Source organism: Trichosurus vulpecula, chromosome 4 (assembly GCF_011100635.1).
Source record: "Trichosurus vulpecula isolate mTriVul1 chromosome 4, mTriVul1.pri, whole genome shotgun sequence".
Taxonomy (NCBI): Eukaryota; Metazoa; Chordata; class Mammalia; order Diprotodontia; family Phalangeridae; genus Trichosurus; species Trichosurus vulpecula.
The window spans coordinates 164,637,670-164,647,613 of NC_050576.1; positions in this window are offsets into that span (position 1 = coordinate 164,637,670).

The window sequence follows — 9,944 nt, forward strand, 5'->3', positions numbered from 1 at the left end:
GGGCACTGGGGAAGACATGGCTCAGAGCACTTGGGAATACATGACTCAGGACCCTGCGGAAAACATGGCCCTTGGCACTTGAGGATATATGGCTCTGGGCACTTGGGAATACATGGCTCTGGGCACTTGGGAAGACATAGCTCTGGGCACTTGGGAATACATGGCTCAGGACCCTGGGGAAAACATGGCCCTTGGCACTTAGGGATATATGGCTCTGGGCACTTGGGAATACATGACTCTGGGCACTGGGGAATACATGGCTCTGGGCACTGGGGAAGACATGGCTCTGGGCATTGGGGAAGACATGGCTCTGGACAAGCAGATTGACAAGGTTGTGAACCCTTGGCAGTGGGCTGGCAAGGCTGTTGGCACTGCAGATAGTACCGATAAGACATCTTTCCCAGATCTTTGCAAATCTGAAAGAAGAAAAGACAGAATTTACGAACAGGTAAATACTTTCACAGTTAAATTTTACTTATGTTAGTAAGTTACTAAAGTTCTTAAATTAGAGTTTACAAAACTCTCATATGGAGGTAAATCATGATTTTGTTAATTCATCTAGGTTTACCTGCCTTCCAAATTTTATATATATATATATATATATATATATATATATATATGCTCATTTGTCCTTCCAGCAAATTCTCTTTGGTTTCAGTTCAATTTTTAAAAACCTTGAGACAGCTCCAGCCCATGATGGAAACAATCACCCCAAATGTGCTATGGGACCCTTGAACAATGTAAGCCACTTCCGTGCACCTCTGTTTCACAATCTACCAATTGAGGGGGCAGGACAAGCAGAATAGAGAAAGAAACATCAATCTGGGCAGAGCATATGCGTTTAAGCCAATCAATCAACAGTCTTTTAGGAAGCACTTACTGTGGACTGATCACTTTGCTAAGCTCTAGGGACAGAAAGAAAGGCAAAATCACTGCCCACTATATCAAAGAACTCAAATCTATTGAGGAGGACAACAGGTGAAAAAACAGGATCATTTTAGATATATGCAATGCCAATGGAATTTAATCTTAAAGGGGAAGGTTTCTCTGGGTCCCCTTGTCTTATCTTAAAAAGTAAGAGTGCTCAATGCGAAGATCTGGAAGGTCCCTGTCCATTCTAATATTACAAGTAAACCTTTGCAGAATGCTCCACAGTGTATAGTTTTACAAATTGTCAGTGTGCATGAATAAAAGCTTGAAGGAAAAAGACCAACATCACTGAAATTCTGGCTAATGTCCCAATAAACCCACATCTCTAAGATCACCACAAATGTGGTAACCTGGTTAAAGCCTGGAGGGAGCTTTGCCACAAGATGTTGAAAGAAAATGTGAGAGGTTCCCCAGCCATTCCTGGAGCTCAGTGTCCCAGGTCTCTGACAGACCAGATTTCCTAGACTTTTCCTGAGCCTCTTTCTTTTCCTGTACAAAGTAGAAATGGATCCCAAAGACAGGAGAGTCAACACAAAGAGTCTTTCATCAACATCCTTCAACAATTGTGTCCCAATTCCTCCCAGTGAGATACCCACACACATGACCCTAACTTGATCACAGGAGGAAGATTTGAAGAGAAAAGAAATCATAGAGATGATTTGGTCCAATTCCCTCTTTTTACAAGTGAGGGAAATAAAGCCCATTAAATAACCAAAGGACATAGAGGTTGGAGAAAGTGACAGAACCAGGAAATGAACCCTGGTGCTCTCTTTCTCGATCTTGTCCTGCCTTTCCATACAAGCTGCTGCTCTAACATGTGTTTTAGAATTTTCACTTTATTTCATTTTTCAGCCAAATAAAAACAAATTTTATTAAAGACCTGCTATTAGGTAGACTGTTAAGGAATCTGAACATTTCCAATGCTAATATAAGCTCAGATTGAATCAGAGCCTAGAATTTTCATTTTAGAATAAATCTTTGAGTTCCACGAAAAAGAAGTGTTTGGAAAACAAGATCTATAAAGTCAGTCAGAAGAGACTTTAGAGATTATCTAATGCAAAGCCTGCGTTTTACAGATGAAAAATTGGGGCTCAGAGAAAAAAAATTACTTGAGCAAGACCACATTTCTATTTAGCTATAGATGAAAGATTTAAATTCAGATCTCCTCGTTTCTGACCAGAGTTCATTAATCAATATTGCTCATTTCAGTAGAAATTAGGAATGCTCGAAGTGAACACAAAGATCTCTCAGGTGTACAATGTGGAATATTCCATTTAAAGTATTTCATAGAATGTACAAGCAGAAAGGACCCTTGAAGATGACCAATAGGCCAAGAATGACCTGTTACTGAGGAGGAAACTGATGCTGAGTGGAAGTGACAGAGTTAGTCCTACAGCAAGTTAAAGACAGAACAAGGACTAGAAGCCAGACCCCAGGACTGCTGATTCCTGGGCTAGGACTCTCTCCACTCCACCAAACTGCCTCCTCTGCCTTGCGGCTTCCAAGAGAAATTCCAGCCCCCTGTTTAGCCCTGAAGAATCTCAGACTCACCAGATGCTCTAGCACAGATGAAGAACCAGCTGGTCAGTGGATGGCTGTAGTTTCAGCAAGAGCCCCTTTATAGGGCTGCGGAGTCCTGCTAAGAGGAAGTAGGCACAGCCCTAGACTTTGCCATCCCAATTATCTCCTCAACAAAATGTAATCCACCTGCAATTCTGAAAATGCCTTGCCGCACTCACTCTCATGATCATAGCTTCCTTCTTTTGCAAGCCTCACTGGGCCAGCTACTTGTCTGTGGGTGATTCATCCAGACATCCCTGCTTAGAACTGAAGTCAAAATCCATTTTTATCAGAGGTCATTGAATGGAATGTATTTTTCTTCCCAGCTGGAGGCGTTGGATGACCTAGGGTTTTGAAGTAAGTATGTAGTTTTTCCAAGTTTTTACTAGAAATAAAAGATAATAAGGAATGATAAGAAAAACTATGCCTCAACATTGGGGGTCACAGAATCATAAAATTTGAGTGTTGGAAGGAACTTCAGAGGCCATCTAGAGCAACTCATGTCTGAAAGGAATCTCTACCATGAGATACCCATCAAATGGAAATTATTGAAATGAGCTTTTCCAAAATCAAAGACTCTTACACTAAGACCAGATTTCCTATCCTTCTCCTCTACAAGCTCCAGGATAGAGCAATCACTTCCTTCCATAATTCCCATTATTTCCACCTCAGCAACCAGGGTCTGCCTGTCAGTGAGAATCTATTTAGGACACCCCTGGTTGTTTTCTCTACCTTTTGAAAACAAAAATGATCACTTTAAAAGTCAGGAAGTTATTAACTGTATTGTTTGGGCATGATGATGAGAACCCAAGAAGCAATCACGATAATTAAAGTCTCCCCTCACTTATTTATCGTGTCTCCTTGGTCCTCCACTAGGTGGTTCTATCATGAGTATTCTATGACCTTTCTCTTCAATCAGTATCTGTAGTCCTTACTACCTCTAGGCTCTAGAAAAGCTGAGTGTGACTATACTCTCTTCAGGATTATACCTGTGCTCTTTCAGCATGAATCTTTAGCTCAGCATTCTCCAAAGGCTTTCCCCTTTATATCTCCCAGATGTCCTTGATTTTTCTAGTCTACCTGTGGTAGCTGGGATGGTTCTGGATTCTCTGATTGGACTATCCTTCCTGCACTAGACACTGAATGAAGGACTCCACTTTTTCTTGGGATAATCACCAAGTTGTATTTCCCAGAATCCTTGGGTTCCTATGCAGATGAGTGCCTGGGGATGAGGTCTATCTGTGCTGAAGAAGAAAATTCGTTGTTTCCCTGCACATTTTATGTACAATTGGGCTTTTCAAGTCTCAGAAGTTCTAAGTTCTAAGGTCTAAAATGCTTCTCAGATATTTACTAGCAGTGAGACCCTGGGCCAGTCACTTAACCCTATTTGAGTTAGTTTTCTCATATGTAAAATGAGCTGGAGAAGGAAAAGGCAAACCACTTCTGTATTTTTGCAAAGAAAACCCCAAATTGGGCTGAGACAGGTCAAGCACTGCGGAAAACAACTGATTCACAACAACATAAATAAAACTTTCAATTCATACTACAAAGGAATTTCTTTCCCTTTACATTTCTCATTTCTCTGTTTTTGCCCCTTCTCTCCTTCAGATTTTCCCAGCTTAAAAGGAAACCTCCTTACATATAAAATGAATAAGTTATTATGCACATTATATCTTCTTCATGAGGACAAAGTGAACTCAAGTACATTTAGTGCTTGCCTCCCCTCAAGGCTCTACATGGATACAAACTGTATGGGTAAGCCAAGAAGGATTGTCTGCATTCTGATTTGGAACACCATAAAGTCGTGACCTCTTTCTCTTGTATTATTGTCTCCCCTGACATGGATTCCTCATTCTGCCTGTCACTTCCATGTTGTTCTTTGACCAAATGGTGCACTTTCCCTTTGGCCTCCTTATGTACCCTTTCTACACCCTCCCAATTATTTCATACTCCATTGGAAGTCTTCATTTTCATGATTGTCTTGGCTTGTCTCATCTTCTGTTCTGTTTCCAAAACATCTAAAAGCTATTTTCTGAAAGTCCTGAAAAAATGCCTCAAACAAAAGAAGAGACCCCCATTTTCTGTCTGTTTGCTGTATTCCTCTTACTAACAACTATTGTGGTGTGGCTCACTTGAGACTCACTGGGTCTCACACATATGTGGCTGGGTTTTAGCCAATGCTGGTGGGCTTCCATTTCTAGCAGCCAAGTGGAGAAGCTTGGTTTTAAGGCCAGGCACTACAGGTCCAAAACTAGAGCTCTTACCTTTGTGCCACTGGGGACAATGACAATCTGTCTATCTAAGGGATGTTATTGTAGGTAACATATGTTCTATGTAAGCAGTTATGTGGCCCAGCAGACAGAACACTGGATATGGTGTAAAGACCTGAGTTGGAATTCTGGACAAGAAACTTACTACCTATGTTATAAATCTGGAACAATTCACTTGACTTCTCTAGGAATTTGGATGATAGGATCTTATGACAGAAAAATTAAACTTCCCCAATTGATTACAAATAGCCAATCAAGCTTTATTTTATAACTCAAACATATTTCCCAAAGAGCAGTCATTCTGATTTCTGGGACCTGGGTCATGGGAAAAATGTTCACAACCTACATGACTGTCTGAAAGGAATCTAAGACTTTGGGTGGACTTCTGGCTCTATTTCAATCAAAAGTGTGATAACAAAGCCCAAAAGGCAAATGGCACCATGGGTGCATTAAGAAAGGAAAGCTTCAAGGAATAAGCAGGTTAACATTCTACCTTTTACTTCCTAATCAAATAACACTTGATATAGTTCCACAGTTGGGGAAAGATACTAAAATGTAGAGAAGACAGAGAGGAGGGCCATTGTGTTCATATAGGATATAGAGTCCATGTCATATGAAGATGAGGAAAAGGTATTAGGGATATTTACACTGGAGAAGAGGGGTCTCTGGGGTTCGTGGCAGCTGTCTTCAAAAATATTTTCATTGTTCACATGAAATAGGAATAAGATTTGTTCCATTTAGCCCAGAAGGCAGAGCAAAGAGGCGTATGTGGAAGGGGCAAAGAGACAGAATTTAATAGTAGTTAAGAAAAAGTTCTCAACAACTAGAACCATCCCTATGGATGAAATGGGTTACCAGAGGAAGTTGTGGGTTCTCCTTCATTGGACTTCTTCAGGAAGAGACTAATTGGTCACGTGTCAAGTTTTTCGTAGCAGACATTTTTTATTTTGTGTTTTCCTTCATGGTGGCAAAGACCCCTTTCAAGTCTAAAAGGCTGTTATTCCATGAAAAAAGGGTCAGAGATTGAAAACTAGCAAGGACTGGAGAGATCATCTAGTCCAGCACCTTCGTTTTACAGAAGAAATAATCAAAATCAAGAAAAATGAAGGGACTTGCCACCAAATCAGACATAGCTAAGCGATCAGGTTAGAATTTAAATACAGATCTTCTGTTTCTAAATCTAGTTGTCTTCCTTCTGTAGTAGTAACTCATTGTTGTAACATGAGGACAAATATGGTGTATTTAACAGTTTGTTTTCCCATAGTTTAATCCTCTATGTATGGATTTAATTTACCCAATTAGACCCTTTACACTCTCTATGAATATGAAAGTTCTCTATTTTTAGGGGTTCTCATCCCTCTATCCACATCTTCCTCAATCTCAGCATTCACCAAAGCTTTCTATAGCAAGGGAAAACTCATTATATTCTTTGTATTGGAGACCACTCAACAATGTTATTCCCGAACTTTCGGAATTCCATTTGGATGAACCAGAAGCTTTGCCTGCAAAGGGATTTTGCCAATTGGGGTGATGTCAGACAGGTAGTGATCATAGGATGACGGATTGAAAGCTAGAAGAAACCTTTAAAGCCAGTGATGATGTGGAGCCAAGGATTTCCATTTTTCAACAGATGACTTTTGGAGAAGGATGAGAACACTAAGTCACCCAAACATATGCACACCCTGTGAATTGCTTCTCTAAAATTCCCCATTTCCATCACATCTGCTAGGAACCAGTGATCTGTGGGTGACATCAATATTTGCCAGGATTTCTCCACAGACCCAGGTCCATCAGACTTGGGGAGCAGTAAGAGAAAAACTTGTCTCTTCTTTATTCTGGATTTTTAGGTAGTTGTTTCCTATGAATCTCAAGTGACCTGCACTGGGAATGGGAGAGGATTGTAGGTGAAGGAATTAAAAAAACAAAGACAAAAAACTCCTTATTGCTTCAAGGATAAAACATAAATTCTTCATTCTGGCATTCAGTGCTACAGAGCTAAGTTACATTGTTCTGCAATCTACATTCACCAGTACGGTCAAGCTATCCTCCTGCCTGGGTCCCATGTTCCATGGATTTATCCTGCTGTAAGTGATTCCTGATGGTTAGGATATACTCACTTCTCATTTATTCTTCACAGATATCCCAGGTTCCTTAAAAGCACCTCTCAGGTGCAAACTCAGACACCAGGACTTTCCTGATAGTCCCACTCAGTAGCACACTGCCCCTCTTGAAATTCCATTATGTTTGTTATATGCTTACTTCTCAGTTAATCCATAAGCATTTTTAATATTTACCTCTCCTATATTATTACTATGTTAATACACCTATTATTACCTATAGTCACTGTGCTAAGAACTGGGCATATAAGAAAAGGTCAAAGACAACTCCTGCTCTCAAGGAGTTCACAGTCTAATGGGAGAAATAACAGGAAATGACTCTATACACACCAATATATCCAGGATAAATTAGAAATAATTAAGGGAGGAAAGGGATGAGAATTAAGAGGGATTTTAGAAGCCTTTTGTTGAAGGTGGGATTTTAACTGGCACTTGAAGGAAACCAGGGATGCCGGGAGTTAAGGATGAGGAGGGCAAGCATTGGTGTTAATGAACTCTCCAGCATAATGAAATCTCCCAGAAGATAGAAACCATTCAACTTTTGTCATTACATTCTCAGTGCTGGGCACAGGTTCTGGTACGTGGTACAGAGAATATATTTAGTAGACATTGTTTAAATTGATAGGAAGCAAGTCCTAGGCCATGTTAAAGGAAGTACAGTGTCCAAAATGAGGAAGAAAACGACCCATCTCTACACTGACTTGGTCAGACAACAACTGGAGTATTTTGTCCTATTATGAGCCCCACATTGTAGGAAAAACATTGTTAAGCTGAAACACATTCCTATGTTGAAAAAACAAGACTTCAAATCATACTCTATAAGCACATAACTCAGGAACCATGAGGAGTGGTTTAATATTTAGGGATTTTTTTTCCTGGAGATGAGAGGGAAGGCATAACACCTGACTATTAATCTATGAGGTGGTTGCATGTCGAAAACTGGTTTTATGACTCAATGGATTTCCAGAGGCAGGATCAGGATAAATGAATGAAAGACAAAGAGAGACAGATTTCAACTCAATGGAAGAAAAAAAATTCCAATAATTGGAGCAGTCCAACCTTGATGCTGGTATCCCCATGAGTCAAACAACAAGCATATTTTAAGTGTTCACTAAGTATCCAACACTGCGATAAATGCTGGGGATTCAAAAAAGATGAAAGAGAGGCTCAGTTCTCAGTGAGCTCACATTCTGACAGCAGGAAAACGATATGTGTGTGTATATGTATACATATATATATGTATATATATAATGTACATATATACATACATACATATATACATGTACATAGATTATATATTTACAAAATAAACTGAAAATAATCAAGAGAGGGAAGACACTAAAATGCAGTTTGACATTGAGTTTCCTTTCACTGAAAGTATCCAAGTAGACATCTTTTAGGCACTTGTTTGGGGATTTTACATAAAAGATGCTGTATAGGTGATAGAACTAATTGGCTTGTATCGCTTCTTCTAACTGCCATGTGAATGCTTGCCCTCAAGGTCTGTCTTAAGAACTTTGGAATTGATTGTGTGACATGGGAGACACTGGCCAGGACTGTTTGGCATGGCATACCCACATCAGAGAAGGTGCTGTGCTCTATGAGCAAAGCAGAATTGAAACAGCTCAAAGGAAATGTAAGATGTGCAAATCTAGAATACCCAGCCCAAATGTTCACACAGACTATTTATGCCTGACCTGTGGTAGAGCATTCCAAGCTCATATTGGTCTGATCAGCCACAATTGAATGCATTGAAACTTGACTCTAACACAATTATGTCATTTTGGTCCTCTTCAAGAACAAAGGACAACCACCAACCAACCAACCAACTAGTTGGCTTCCTGATCCCCAGTTCCATTTAAACCATTTAAGAACCATATAAGTCTTTAAAATGGAATATATATATTTGAAAGGTATAGAAAAAAGAGGCCTTTTCCCCTAATATCCAGAAAAAAGCATGATCTCCTGGCCCCCTTAAACTACCTATATCTTTGATGATTGGTAGGAGAGGAGTTAACCAGCTTACTCCATCAATATAGCCTAGTCCTACCAAGTTTAAATCCAAGTACCTCCTGGAGCACTCTGTCTGTCCTAGATTCCTCACTGTAGGGTTGTCATGGCTCAAGATTCTCAGTCTGTGGACTTCACAACACGCACCAAGAATTGAAATGAAACAATCAAAACGTTACAAATAATTTTCAGGGCAAAAGCCCATAAAAGGGGTGGTCTTTCCCACACATCTCATTGATTACCATATTACATGAGCTTTAGATGAACAAGAGTTTCCTCCCCCTGGACATTGCTAGAAAGAGAGCAAGACTATTCCCATCCGACAGGTTCAAAGACTTCCCTGTTTCAGCTAAGCAGCCAATGAAAAAAAGCTATCCACATTTCATCGTAAAGGGACACAGAATGTTTTTTCTCAGGACCAGAAATCTTGCACGTATGTGTCTCCACTTTAGATGACCTGTGTTTGGACTAAAGCTTGTCTATACAAGTGAAAATAGAGAATAGGAAAAGGGATCTCACTTAAGAGATATTGCTACGATCCTGAAAAAAGGCTTGAATTAAAGTGGTTACAGTAGCAATGGAATGGATGAGCTATGGATGAAAGAATTAATAATATTTATTAAGTTTTTACTAAATGCCAAGTGGTATGCTAAAACCTAAAGATAACAATATAAAATCGAGACATTCTATTCCCTCAAAGAACTTGCTTTGTATCAGGGGAAATAAGACATTGGAAGAAATATTGGTCAGAAAGGAGAGGTATGGTATGGAATCCACAAGGGTAAAGAATGGAATAATCCTTTGAATGCCCTTTAGAAAGAACATAGTAACTTGATTTTGCCTCATAAAACAAGACAGAAGTCAGGGAAGGGGAAAAAACTGGGCAGTAGCAGGAAGGATACATGGTCCCAAGGAATGTTTAGTCAAGAGGCTTGGCTCATCCCAAGCTGGGTCTCTAGTGATCTGGTTTGGAGGATTTTGCAATAGCCAAAACTGTTGCACAGTAGAATGGTCAGGACTCAGTCACAGACTCGACTGCTTATAAAATATAAACTTC